The sequence below is a fragment of the Phyllobates terribilis genome, unplaced genomic scaffold (genome assembly GCF_046119375.1).
Source record: "Phyllobates terribilis strain yellow unplaced genomic scaffold, ASM4611937v1 Scaffold_602__1_contigs__length_984359, whole genome shotgun sequence".
Classification (NCBI taxonomy): Eukaryota; Metazoa; Chordata; class Amphibia; order Anura; family Dendrobatidae; genus Phyllobates; species Phyllobates terribilis.
In genome coordinates, this window is record NW_027363362.1 from 599,713 (window position 1) to 611,725 (window position 12,013).

Sequence of the window (12,013 nt, forward strand, 5' to 3'; positions counted from 1 at the left end):
AAATCCAATGAGGAGAAGAAAAGCAAAGCCAAAGAGTCCATCCCAAAATCCGACAAACAAGCAAAATGAACAAAAAACATTGAATTCAATTCTTTCTGATTTTAGAAACTGCATTAAAGAAGGGGTGCACCGGTCCTGGAGATACTGCAATACCAGGTCAATGCGTGGAGTGGACAGAGCAAGCTCTTTTTCCATCTCCCTGTTCTAAAAATCCATTTAATATATGGTCCCCAGATAGGGGACGTATCAGATATTAAACTGATAAGAACAGATACTACACTTGATCTTAGCCAAAAGGCCGAGAAGCGATAACCAGAATTGGTTTCGAACTACGGAGCCACCCAAGGATCCTGAAAAGTCCATTTGTGGAGATGAGCTCCTGGACTCCCGTTAAGAAGACATGTTGTCAACCTCTAGATCCCTTACATGCCTGCACTTTTCGGCATGCTGCTGCTGCAATCCACGCGTTTTAGATCTGCATAACTCCACTTCTTTAAACACAGCACCTTCACCCCCTGCTGTTCCCACCCGCCTCAACACCGTTGGAAGGGAGGAGAACCAATTAAGGCGGGGGGTGGGGTGGAACGAGCAGCTGTCTACCCTTAGCAGGAGGGCTGCTGATTACATACCTCTCCTGCTGCTGCTGCTGCTGCTGGCTGTCCAGCAGCAGACTGAAGGTGGCTGCTGCTGTGCACAGGTATATAAAGGCTCAGAGCCTATTATGACACGCGCAGCCAGCGTTCCATTGCCACATTCCATCTACTGCAGGCAGGATACCTGGCTGGCTGAATGTCGCTGAGAAGCTCACAGAGACCGCCATAAGCAACAGTTTAACAGAATGCCACAGACTAATCAACCAAACTTTTTGGGTTGGGTTCTCTTTTATAGTCTGCAGGCATTAAATGAAAGAAGTCAGTGTTCCAGCAGAGGGAGACAACGTTTCAGAAAAGGCATTGTAGCAAACCAAAAAAGAAATTTTAAGCGCAGCAGAGTAACCAGCGCACATACCTGTTAGCTCAGGTGAGTTTAAAAGGCTGCTGTTGATAACAAGGGCATTTGCTAAATAGATGGTGTGTGTGCAACAATATACTGAAAGGTCAATTATATTGTGCAGCTTATCTCACCACCTGTAGTTATTTAGGTGAAAGCTCCAAAATGCTTGCCTAATATGTCTGTTTATCCAAAAGGAAGTAAAAAGGGAGAGCTAGAAAGATAGCATTTCATTACATTACATGGCAATGCAATGCACAGTTGCTGAAGTTGAACCAAAATGAGCTTGTAATCTGGCTTCTGCAACTTTGAACATGAAAAATCCAATGAGGAGAAGAAAAGCAAAGCCAAAGAGTCCATCCCAAAATCCGACAAACAAGCAAAATGAACAAAAAACATTGAATTCAATTCTTTCTGATTTTAGAAACTGCATTAAAGAAGGGGTGCACCGGTCCTGGAGATACTGCAATACCAGGTCAATGCGTGGAGTGGACAGAGCAAGCTCTTTTTCCATCTCCCTGTTCTAAAAATCCATTTAATATATGGTTCCCAGATAGGGGACGTATCAGATATTAAACTGATAAGAACAGATACTACACTTGATCTTAGCCAAAAGGCCGAGAAGCGATAACCAGAATTGGTTTCAAACTACGGAGCCACCCAAGGATCCTGAAAAGTCCATTTGTGGAGATGAGCTCCTGGACTCCCGTTAAGAAGACATGTTGTCAACCTCTAGATCCCTTACATGCCTGCACTTTTCGGCTTGCTGCTGCTGCAATCCACGCGTTTTAGATCTGCATAACTCCACCTCTTTAAACACAGCACCTTCACCCCCTGCTGTTCCCACCCGCCTCAACACCGTTGGAAGGGAGGAGAACCAATTAAGGCGGGGGGTGGGGTGGAACGAGCAGCTGTCTACCCTTAGCAGGAGGGCTGCTGATTACATACCTCTCCTGCTGCTGCTGCTACTGCTGGCTGTCCAGCAGCAGACTGAAGGTGGCTGCTGCTGTGCACAGGTATATAAAGGCTCAGAGCCTATTATGACACGCGCAGCCAGCGTTCCATTGCCACATTCCATCTACTGCAGGCAGGATACCTGGCTGGCTGAATGTCGCTGAGAAGCTCACAGAGACCGCCATAAGCAACAGTTTAACAGAATGCCACAGACTAATCAACCAAACTTTTTGGGTTGGGTTCTCTTTTATAGTCTGCAGGCATTAAATGAAAGAAGTCAGTGTTCCAGCAGAGGGAGACAACGTTTCAGAAAAGGCATTGTAGCAAACCAAAAAAGAAATTTTAAGCGCAGCAGAGTAACCAGCGCACATACCTGTTAGCTCAGGTGAGTTTAAAAGGCTGCTGTTGATAACAAGGGCATTTGCTAAATAGATGGTGTGTGTGCAACAATATACTGAAAGGTCAATTATATTGTGCAGCTTATCTCACCACCTGTAGTTATTTAGGTGAAAGCTCCAAAATGCTTGCCTAATATGTCTGTTTATCCAAAAGGAAGTAAAAAGGGAGAGCTAGAAAGATAGCATTTCATTACATTACATGGCAATGCAATGCACAGTTGCTGAAGTTGAACCAAAATGAGCTTGTAATCTGGCTTCTGCAACTTTGAACATGAAAAATCCAATGAGGAGAAGAAAAGCAAAGCCAAAGAGTCCATCCCAAAATCCGACAAACAAGCAAAATGAACAAAAAACATTGAATTCAATTCTTTCTGATTTTAGAAACTGCATTAAAGAAGGGGTGCACCAGTCCTGGAGATACTGCAATACCAGGTCAATGCGTGGAGTGGACAGAGCAAGCTCTTTTTCCATCTCCCTGTTCTAAAAATCCATTTAATATATGGTCCCCAGATAGGGGACGTATCAGATATTAAACTGATAAGAACAGATACTACACTTGATCTTAGCCAAAAGGCCGAGAAGCGATAACCAGAATTGGTTTCAAACTACGGAGCCACCCAAGGATCCTGAAAAGTCCATTTGTGGAGATGAGCTCCTGGACTCCCGTTAAGAAGACATGTTGTCAACCTCTAGATCCCTTACATGCCTGCACTTTTCGGCTTGCTGCTGCTGCAATCCACGCGTTTTAGATCTGCATAACTCCACCTCTTTAAACACAGCACCTTCACCCCCTGCTGTTCCCACCCGCCTCAACACCGTTGGAAGGGAGGAGAACCAATTAAGGCGGGGGGTGGGGTGGAACGAGCAGCTGTCTACCCTTAGCAGGAGGGCTGCTGATTACATACCTCTCCTGCTGCTGCTGCTACTGCTGGCTGTCCAGCAGCAGACTGAAGGTGGCTGCTGCTGTGCACAGGTATATAAAGGCTCAGAGCCTATTATGACACGCGCAGCCAGCGTTCCATTGCCACATTCCATCTACTGCAGGCAGGATACCTGGCTGGCTGAATGTCGCTGAGAAGCTCACAGAGACCGCCATAAGCAACAGTTTAACAGAATGCCACAGACTAATCAACCAAACTTTTTGGGTTGGGTTCTCTTTTATAGTCTGCAGGCATTAAATGAAAGAAGTCAGTGTTCCAGCAGAGGGAGACAACGTTTCAGAAAAGGCATTGTAGCAAACCAAAAAAGAAATTTTAAGCGCAGCAGAGTAACCAGCGCACATACCTGTTAGCTCAGGTGAGTTTAAAAGGCTGCTGTTGATAACAAGGGCATTTGCTAAATAGATGGTGTGTGTGCAACAATATACTGAAAGGTCAATTATATTGTGCAGCTTATCTCACCACCTGTAGTTATTTAGGTGAAAGCTCCAAAATGCTTGCCTAATATGTCTGTTTATCCAAAAGGAAGTAAAAAGGGAGAGCTAGAAAGATAGCATTTCATTACATTACATGGCAATGCAATGCACAGTTGCTGAAGTTGAACCAAAATGAGCTTGTAATCTGGCTTCTGCAACTTTGAACATGAAAAATCCAATGAGGAGAAGAAAAGCAAAGCCAAAGAGTCCATCCCAAAATCCGACAAACAAGCAAAATGAACAAAAAACATTGAATTCAATTCTTTCTGATTTTAGAAACTGCATTAAAGAAGGGGTGCACCAGTCCTGGAGATACTGCAATACCAGGTCAATGCGTGGAGTGGACAGAGCAAGCTCTTTTTCCATCTCCCTGTTCTAAAAATCCATTTAATATATGGTCCCCAGATAGGGGACGTATCAGATATTAAACTGATAAGAACAGATACTACACTTGATCTTAGCCAAAAGGCCGAGAAGCGATAACCAGAATTGGTTTCAAACTACGGAGCCACCCAAGGATCCTGAAAAGTCCATTTGTGGAGATGAGCTCCTGGACTCCCGTTAAGAAGACATGTTGTCAACCTCTAGATCCCTTACATGCCTGCACTTTTCGGCTTGCTGCTGCTGCAATCCACGCGTTTTAGATCTGCATAACTCCACCTCTTTAAACACAGCACCTTCACCCCCTGCTGTTCCCACCCGCCTCAACACCGTTGGAAGGGAGGAGAACCAATTAAGGCGGGGGGTGGGGTGGAACGAGCAGCTGTCTACCCTTAGCAGGAGGGCTGCTGATTACATACCTCTCCTGCTGCTGCTGCTGCTGGCTGTCCAGCAGCAGACTGAAGGTGGCTGCTGCTGTGCACAGGTATATAAAGGCTCAGAGCCTATTATGACACGCGCAGCCAGCGTTCCATTGCCACATTCCATCTACTGCAGGCAGGATACCTGGCTGGCTGAATGTCGCTGAGAAGCTCACAGAGACCGCCATAAGCAACAGTTTAACAGAATGCCACAGACTAATCAACCAAACTTTTTGGGTTGGGTTCTCTTTTATAGTCTGCAGGCATTAAATGAAAGAAGTCAGTGTTCCAGCAGAGGGAGACAACGTTTCAGAAAAGGCATTGTAGCAAACCAAAAAAGAAATTTTAAGCGCAGCAGAGTAACCAGCGCACATACCTGTTAGCTCAGGTGAGTTTAAAAGGCTGCTGTTGATAACAAGGGCATTTGCTAAATAGATGGTGTGTGTGCAACAATATACTGAAAGGTCAATTATATTGTGCAGCTTATCTCACCACCTGTAGTTATTTAGGTGAAAGCTCCAAAATGCTTGCCTAATATGTCTGTTTATCCAAAAGGAAGTAAAAAGGGAGAGCTAGAAAGATAGCATTTCATTACATTACATGGCAATGCAATGCACAGTTGCTGAAGTTGAACCAAAATGAGCTTGTAATCTGGCTTCTGCAACTTTGAACATGAAAAATCCAATGAGGAGAAGAAAAGCAAAGCCAAAGAGTCCATCCCAAAATCCGACAAACAAGCAAAATGAACAAAAAACATTGAATTCAATTCTTTCTGATTTTAGAAACTGCATTAAAGAAGGGGTGCACCGGTCCTGGAGATACTGCAATACCAGGTCAATGCGTGGAGTGGACAGAGCAAGCTCTTTTTCCATCTCCCTGTTCTAAAAATCCATTTAATATATGGTCCCCAGATAGGGGACGTATCAGATATTAAACTGATAAGAACAGATACTACACTTGATCTTAGCCAAAAGGCCGAGAAGCGATAACCAGAATTGGTTTCAAACTACGGAGCCACCCAAGGATCCTGAAAAGTCCATTTGTGGAGATGAGCTCCTGGACTCCCGTTAAGAAGACATGTTGTCAACCTCTAGATCCCTTACATGCCTGCACTTTTCGGCTTGCTGCTGCTGCAATCCACGCGTTTTAGATCTGCATAACTCCACCTCTTTAAACACAGCACCTTCACCCCCTGCTGTTCCCACCCGCCTCAACACCGTTGGAAGGGAGGAGAACCAATTAAGGCGGGGGGTGGGGTGGAACGAGCAGCTGTCTACCCTTAGCAGGAGGGCTGCTGATTACATACCTCTCCTGCTGCTGCTGCTGCTGGCTGTCCAGCAGCAGACTGAAGGTGGCTGCTGCTGTGCACAGGTATATAAAGGCTCAGAGCCTATTATGACACGTGCAGCCAGCGTTCCATTGCCACATTCCATCTACTGCAGGCAGGATACCTGGCTGGCTGAATGTCGCTGAGAAGCTCACAGAGACCGCAATAAGCAACAGTTTAACAGAATGCCACAGACTAATCAACCAAACTTTTTGGGTTGGGTTCTCTTTTATAGTCTGCAGGCATTAAATGAAAGAAGTCAGTGTTCCAGCAGAGGGAGACAACGTTTCAGAAAAGGCATTGTAGCAAACCAAAAAAGAAATTTTAAGCGCAGCAGAGTAACCAGCGCACATACCTGTTAGCTCAGGTGAGTTTAAAAGGCTGCTGTTGATAACAAGGGCATTTGCTAAATAGATGGTGTGTGTGCAACAATATACTGAAAGGTCAATTATATTGTGCAGCTTATCTCACCACCTGTAGTTATTTAGGTGAAAGCTCCAAAATGCTTGCCTAATATGTCTGTTTATCCAAAAGGAAGTAAAAAGGGAGAGCTAGAAAGATAGCATTTCATTACATTACATGGCAATGCAATGCACAGTTGCTGAAGTTGAACCAAAATGAGCTTGTAATCTGGCTTCTGCAACTTTGAACATGAAAAATCCAATGAGGAGAAGAAAAGCAAAGCCAAAGAGTCCATCCCAAAATCCGACAAACAAGCAAAATGAACAAAAAACATTGAATTCAATTCTTTCTGATTTTAGAAACTGCATTAAAGAAGGGGTGCACCGGTCCTGGAGATACTGCAATACCAGGTCAATGCGTGGAGTGGACAGAGCAAGCTCTTTTTCCATCTCCCTGTTCTAAAAATCCATTTAATATATGGTCCCCAGATAGGGGACGTATCAGATATTAAACTGATAAGAACAGATACTACACTTGATCTTAGCCAAAAGGCCGAGAAGCGATAACCAGAATTGGTTTCAAACTACGGAGCCACCCAAGGATCCTGAAAAGTCCATTTGTGGAGATGAGCTCCTGGACTCCCGTTAAGAAGACATGTTGTCAACCTCTAGATCCCTTACATGCCTGCACTTTTCGGCTTGCTGCTGCTGCAATCCACGCGTTTTAGATCTGCATAACTCCACCTCTTTAAACACAGCACCTTCACCCCCTGCTGTTCCCACCCGCCTCAACACCGTTGGAAGGGAGGAGAACCAATTAAGGCGGGGGGTGGGGTGGAACGAGCAGCTGTCTACCCTTAGCAGGAGGGCTGCTGATTACATACCTCTCCTGCTGCTGCTGCTGGCTGTCCAGCAGCAGACTGAAGGTGGCTGCTGCTGTGCACAGGTATATAAAGGCTCAGAGCCTATTATGACACGCGCAGCCAGCGTTCCATTGCCATATTCCATCTACTGCAGGCAGGATACCTGGCTGGCTGAATGTCGCTGAGAAGCTCACAGAGACCGCCATAAGCAACAGTTTAACAGAATGCCACAGACTAATCAACCAAACTTTTTGGGATGGGTTCTCTTTTATAGTCTGCAGGCATTAAATGAAAGAAGTCAGTGTTCCAGCAGAGGGAGACAACGTTTCAGAAAAGGCATTGTAGCAAACCAAAAAAGAAATTTTAAGCGCAGCAGAGTAACCAGCGCACATACCTGTTAGCTCAGGTGAGTTTAAAAGGCTGCTGTTGATAACAAGGGCATTTGCTAAATAGATGGTGTGTGTGCAACAATATACTGAAAGGTCAATTATATTGTGCAGCTTATCTCACCACCTGTAGTTATTTAGGTGAAAGCTCCAAAATGCTTGCCTAATATGTCTGTTTATCCAAAAGGAAGTAAAAAGGGAGAGCTAGAAAGATAGCATTTCATTACATTACATGGCAATGCAATGCACAGTTGCTGAAGTTGAACCAAAATGAGCTTGTAATCTGGCTTCTGCAACTTTGAACATGAAAAATCCAATGAGGAGAAGAAAAGCAAAGCCAAAGAGTCCATCCCAAAATCCGACAAACAAGCAAAATGAACAAAAAACATTGAATTCAATTCTTTCTGATTTTAGAAACTGCATTAAAGAAGGGGTGCACCGGTCCTGGAGATACTGCAATACCAGGTCAATGCGTGGAGTGGACAGAGCAAGCTCTTTTTCCATCTCCCTGTTCTAAAAATCCATTTAATATATGGTCCCCAGATAGGGGACGTATCAGATATTAAACTGATAAGAACAGATACTACACTTGATCTTAGCCAAAAGGCCGAGAAGCGATAACCAGAATTGGTTTCAAACTACGGAGCCACCCAAGGATCCTGAAAAGTCCATTTGTGGAGATGAGCTCCTGGACTCCCGTTAAGAAGACATGTTGTCAACCTCTAGATCCCTTACATGCCTGCACTTTTCGGCTTGCTGCTGCTGCAATCCACGCGTTTTAGATCTGCATAACTCCACCTCTTTAAACACAGCACCTTCACCCCCTGCTGTTCCCACCCGCCTCAACACCGTTGGAAGGGAGGAGAACCAATTAAGGCGGGGGGTGGGGTGGAACGAGCAGCTGTCTACCCTTAGCAGGAGGGCTGCTGATTACATACCTCTCCTGCTGCTGCTGCTGCTGGCTGTCCAGCAGCAGACTGAAGGTGGCTGCTGCTGTGCACAGGTATATAAAGGCTCAGAGCCTATTATGACACGCGCAGCCAGCGTTCCATTGCCATATTCCATCTACTGCAGGCAGGATACCTGGCTGGCTGAATGTCGCTGAGAAGCTCACAGAGACCGCCATAAGCAACAGTTTAACAGAATACCACAGACTAATCAACCAAACTTTTTGGGTTGGGTTCTCTTTTATAGTCTGCAGGCATTAAATGAAAGAAGTCAGTGTTCCAGCAGAGGGAGACAACGTTTCAGAAAAGGCATTGTAGCAAACCAAAAAAGAAATTTTAAGCGCAGCAGAGTAACCAGCGCACATACCTGTTAGCTCAGGTGAGTTTAAAAGGCTGCTGTTGATAACAAGGGCATTTGCTAAATAGATGGTGTGTGTGCAACAATATACTGAAAGGTCAATTATATTGTGCAGCTTATCTCACCACCTGTAGTTATTTAGGTGAAAGCTCCAAAATGCTTGCCTAATATGTCTGTTTATCCAAAAGGAAGTAAAAAGGGAGAGCTAGAAAGATAGCATTTCATTACATTACATGGCAATGCAATGCACAGTTGCTGAAGTTGAACCAAAATGAGCTTGTAATCTGGCTTCTGCAACTTTGAACATGAAAAATCCAATGAGGAGAAGAAAAGCAAAGCCAAAGAGTCCATCCCAAAATCCGACAAACAAGCAAAATGAACAAAAAACATTGAATTCAATTCTTTCTGATTTTAGAAACTGCATTAAAGAAGGGGTGCACCGGTCCTGGAGATACTGCAATACCAGGTCAATGCGTGGAGTGGACAGAGCAAGCTCTTTTTCCATCTCCCTGTTCTAAAAATCCATTTAATATATGGTCCCCAGATAGGGGATGTATCAGATATTAAACTGATAAGAACAGATACTACACTTGATCTTAGCCAAAAGGCCGAGAAGCGATAACCAGAATTGGTTTCAAACTACGGAGCCACCCAAGGATCCTGAAAAGTCCATTTGTGGAGATGAGCTCCTGGACTCCCGTTAAGAAGACATGTTGTCAACCTCTAGATCCCTTACATGCCTGCACTTTTCGGCTTGCTGCTGCTGCAATCCACGCGTTTTAGATCTGCATAACTCCACCTCTTTAAACACAGCACCTTCACCCCCTGCTGTTCCCACCCGCCTCAACACCGTTGGAAGGGAGGAGAACCAATTAAGGCGGGGGGTGGGGTGGAACGAGCAGCTGTCTACCCTTAGCAGGAGGGCTGCTGATTACATACCTCTCCTGCTGCTGCTGCTGCTGCTGCTGGCTGTCCAGCAGCAGACTGAAGGTGGCTGCTGCTGTGCACAGGTATATAAAGGCTCAGAGCCTATTATGACATGCGCAGCCAGCGTTCCATTGCCACATTCCATCTACTGCAGGCAGGATACCTGGCTGGCTGAATGTCGCTGAGAAGCTCACAGAGACCGCCATAAGCAACAGTTTAACAGAATGCCACAGACTAATCAACCAAACTTTTTGGGTTGGGTTCTCTTTTATAGTCTGCAGGCATTAAATGAAAGAAGTCAGTGTTCCAGCAGAGGGAGACAACGTTTCAGAAAAGGCATTGTAGCAAACCAAAAAAGAAATTTTAAGCGCAGCAGAGTAACCAGCGCACATACCTGTTAGCTCAGGTGAGTTTAAAAGGCTGCTGTTGATAACAAGGGCATTTGCTAAATAGATGGTGTGTGTGCAACAATATACTGAAAGGTCAATTATATTGTGCAGCTTATCTCACCATCTGTAGTTATTTAGGTGAAAGCTCCAAAATGCTTGCCTAATATGTCTGTTTATCCAAAAGGAAGTAAAAAGGGAGAGTTAGAAAGATAGCATTTCATTACATTACATGGCAATGCAATGCACAGTTGCTGAAGTTGAACCAAAATGAGCTTGTAATCTGGCTTCTGCAACTTTGAACATGAAAAATCCAATGAGGAGAAGAAAAGCAAAGCCAAAGAGTCCATCCCAAAATCCGACAAACAAGCAAAATGAACAAAAAACATTGAATTCAATTCTTTCTGATTTTAGAAACTGCATTAAAGAAGGGGTGCACCGGTCCTGGAGATACTGCAATACCAGGTCAATGCATGGAGTGGACAGAGCAAGCTCTTTTTCCATCTCCCTTTTCTAAAAATCCATTTAATATATGGTCCCCAGATAGGGGACGTATCAGATATTAAACTGATAAGAACAGATTTTTTTTTTGACTTGGAATGTACCCAAACATAGGTACACCCGTTTATTGGATAAAACTTAATTACAATACATTAGATATGAACATAAAATCATTATATTTTAAAATGCATTCGTACATAAATTGATTTCAGTTCAATAAGGCAGTAAAATTACATTAAAATACAGACAATGTGTTTAGATTGCTGTGTTCCATTTTTTTACCAGCCATTGTTTTGATAAAATTACATTTCTCTTTTTATCCAATAAATAATACATATACATTTCACTAAAAGCCAACTCTAAAACATCTTTCACAGATAAAACATCGTGTTTAAAAAGAAGGATGTTCCTGGCCTTCCATAGAGCTTCTTTGATGGTACTGATTGTCTTCCATGCGATGATCCTCTTGCTGGCGTTGGGGCACTCCACACGACCAAATAAGACAGTTTCAAAAGTAAGATCCTTAATGTTTGTCATTTTTTGAAGCAAAGGAAATATTGTAGTCCATGTTTGTCGTGCAAAGTGACAAGTCCATAAAACATGTAAAACAGTCTCATCTCCGAGGCATCTTTGTCTTGGACATCTGGCAGTTCTCACGAGTCCTCTTCGGTGTTGGAATGCCCGACATGGAAGACAATCATGCACACAGCTCCAGGCCAGGTCCTTCTGGGAATTAAAAAGATAGGGTTCATTAATAACTTTCCATATGTCAGTACATTTATTATCATTAAAATTCCCAATCTGTACAATTAATTCCTTTTGTTTGAAACCATTTAAAATCATCTTGCTATCTCTTAAGTCTTCTGCACTTTTCCCTTTTAAGTCATATGTGTTTACAATAGTTCCTAAAATCTTATAGCTTTCTGGTGTATTAAGAGCATATGGGGAACTTAAAACTGTTTCAAACCATCCATGACGTTTCATAAAATAACCTGTGTTAAAACGGATGAAATATGACCAATAACTATTTTTCGACAGTGCATTAAAACATAAAACAAAAAATCTTATTAAAACAAAAGCTCTAAAATCGGGGAAATCTTTACCGCCTTTCTCTTTAGGCTTGACCACTAACTCTCTTTTCAATTTCTCCATCTTGGAGCTCCAGAAAAAAGTGAAACAAGCTTTGATTATTTTCGTAAAGGTATGTGTGGGGGGGGGAAACACCAAACTTAAGTACAATAACAAAGGCACAATTACCATTTTTATAACTAGTACCTTCCCTTCCATTGTTAATTTCCTCAACCTCCACATACATAGTTTTTGATTTACCTTTTGTGCCACAAGATCCCAGCTTTCTTTAC

At 43.5% G+C, this 12,013-nt stretch overlaps 9 non-coding genes across 9 annotated transcripts; all 9 read right to left on the reverse strand.

The window, feature by feature from the left end:
• Nucleotides 1–119: 119 nt before the first annotated feature.
• Nucleotides 120–310, reverse strand: LOC141233456 (U2 spliceosomal RNA). The gene has a single exon (XR_012299533.1). It is a non-coding gene; the product is annotated as a U2 spliceosomal RNA (small nuclear RNA).
• Nucleotides 311–1,428: 1,118 nt separating this feature from the next.
• Nucleotides 1,429–1,619, reverse strand: LOC141233629 (U2 spliceosomal RNA). The gene has a single exon (XR_012299702.1). It is a non-coding gene; the product is annotated as a U2 spliceosomal RNA (small nuclear RNA).
• Nucleotides 1,620–2,737: 1,118 nt separating this feature from the next.
• On the reverse strand, nt 2,738–2,928 carry LOC141233599 (U2 spliceosomal RNA). Its single transcript, XR_012299672.1, has one exon. It is a non-coding gene; the product is annotated as a U2 spliceosomal RNA (small nuclear RNA).
• Nucleotides 2,929–4,046: 1,118 nt separating this feature from the next.
• On the reverse strand, nt 4,047–4,237 carry LOC141233600 (U2 spliceosomal RNA). Its single transcript, XR_012299673.1, has one exon. It is a non-coding gene; the product is annotated as a U2 spliceosomal RNA (small nuclear RNA).
• A 1,115-nt stretch (nt 4,238–5,352) lies between these two features.
• On the reverse strand, nt 5,353–5,543 carry LOC141233457 (U2 spliceosomal RNA). Its single transcript, XR_012299534.1, has one exon. It is a non-coding gene; the product is annotated as a U2 spliceosomal RNA (small nuclear RNA).
• A 1,115-nt stretch (nt 5,544–6,658) lies between these two features.
• LOC141233459 (U2 spliceosomal RNA) lies at nt 6,659–6,849 on the reverse strand. The gene has a single exon (XR_012299536.1). It is a non-coding gene; the product is annotated as a U2 spliceosomal RNA (small nuclear RNA).
• Nucleotides 6,850–7,961: 1,112 nt separating this feature from the next.
• Nucleotides 7,962–8,152, reverse strand: LOC141233460 (U2 spliceosomal RNA). Its single transcript, XR_012299537.1, has one exon. It is a non-coding gene; the product is annotated as a U2 spliceosomal RNA (small nuclear RNA).
• A 1,115-nt stretch (nt 8,153–9,267) lies between these two features.
• LOC141233615 (U2 spliceosomal RNA) lies at nt 9,268–9,458 on the reverse strand. The gene has a single exon (XR_012299688.1). It is a non-coding gene; the product is annotated as a U2 spliceosomal RNA (small nuclear RNA).
• Nucleotides 9,459–10,579: 1,121 nt separating this feature from the next.
• Nucleotides 10,580–10,768, reverse strand: LOC141233658 (U2 spliceosomal RNA). Its single transcript, XR_012299727.1, has one exon. It is a non-coding gene; the product is annotated as a U2 spliceosomal RNA (small nuclear RNA).
• Nucleotides 10,769–12,013: the final 1,245 nt, after the last annotated feature.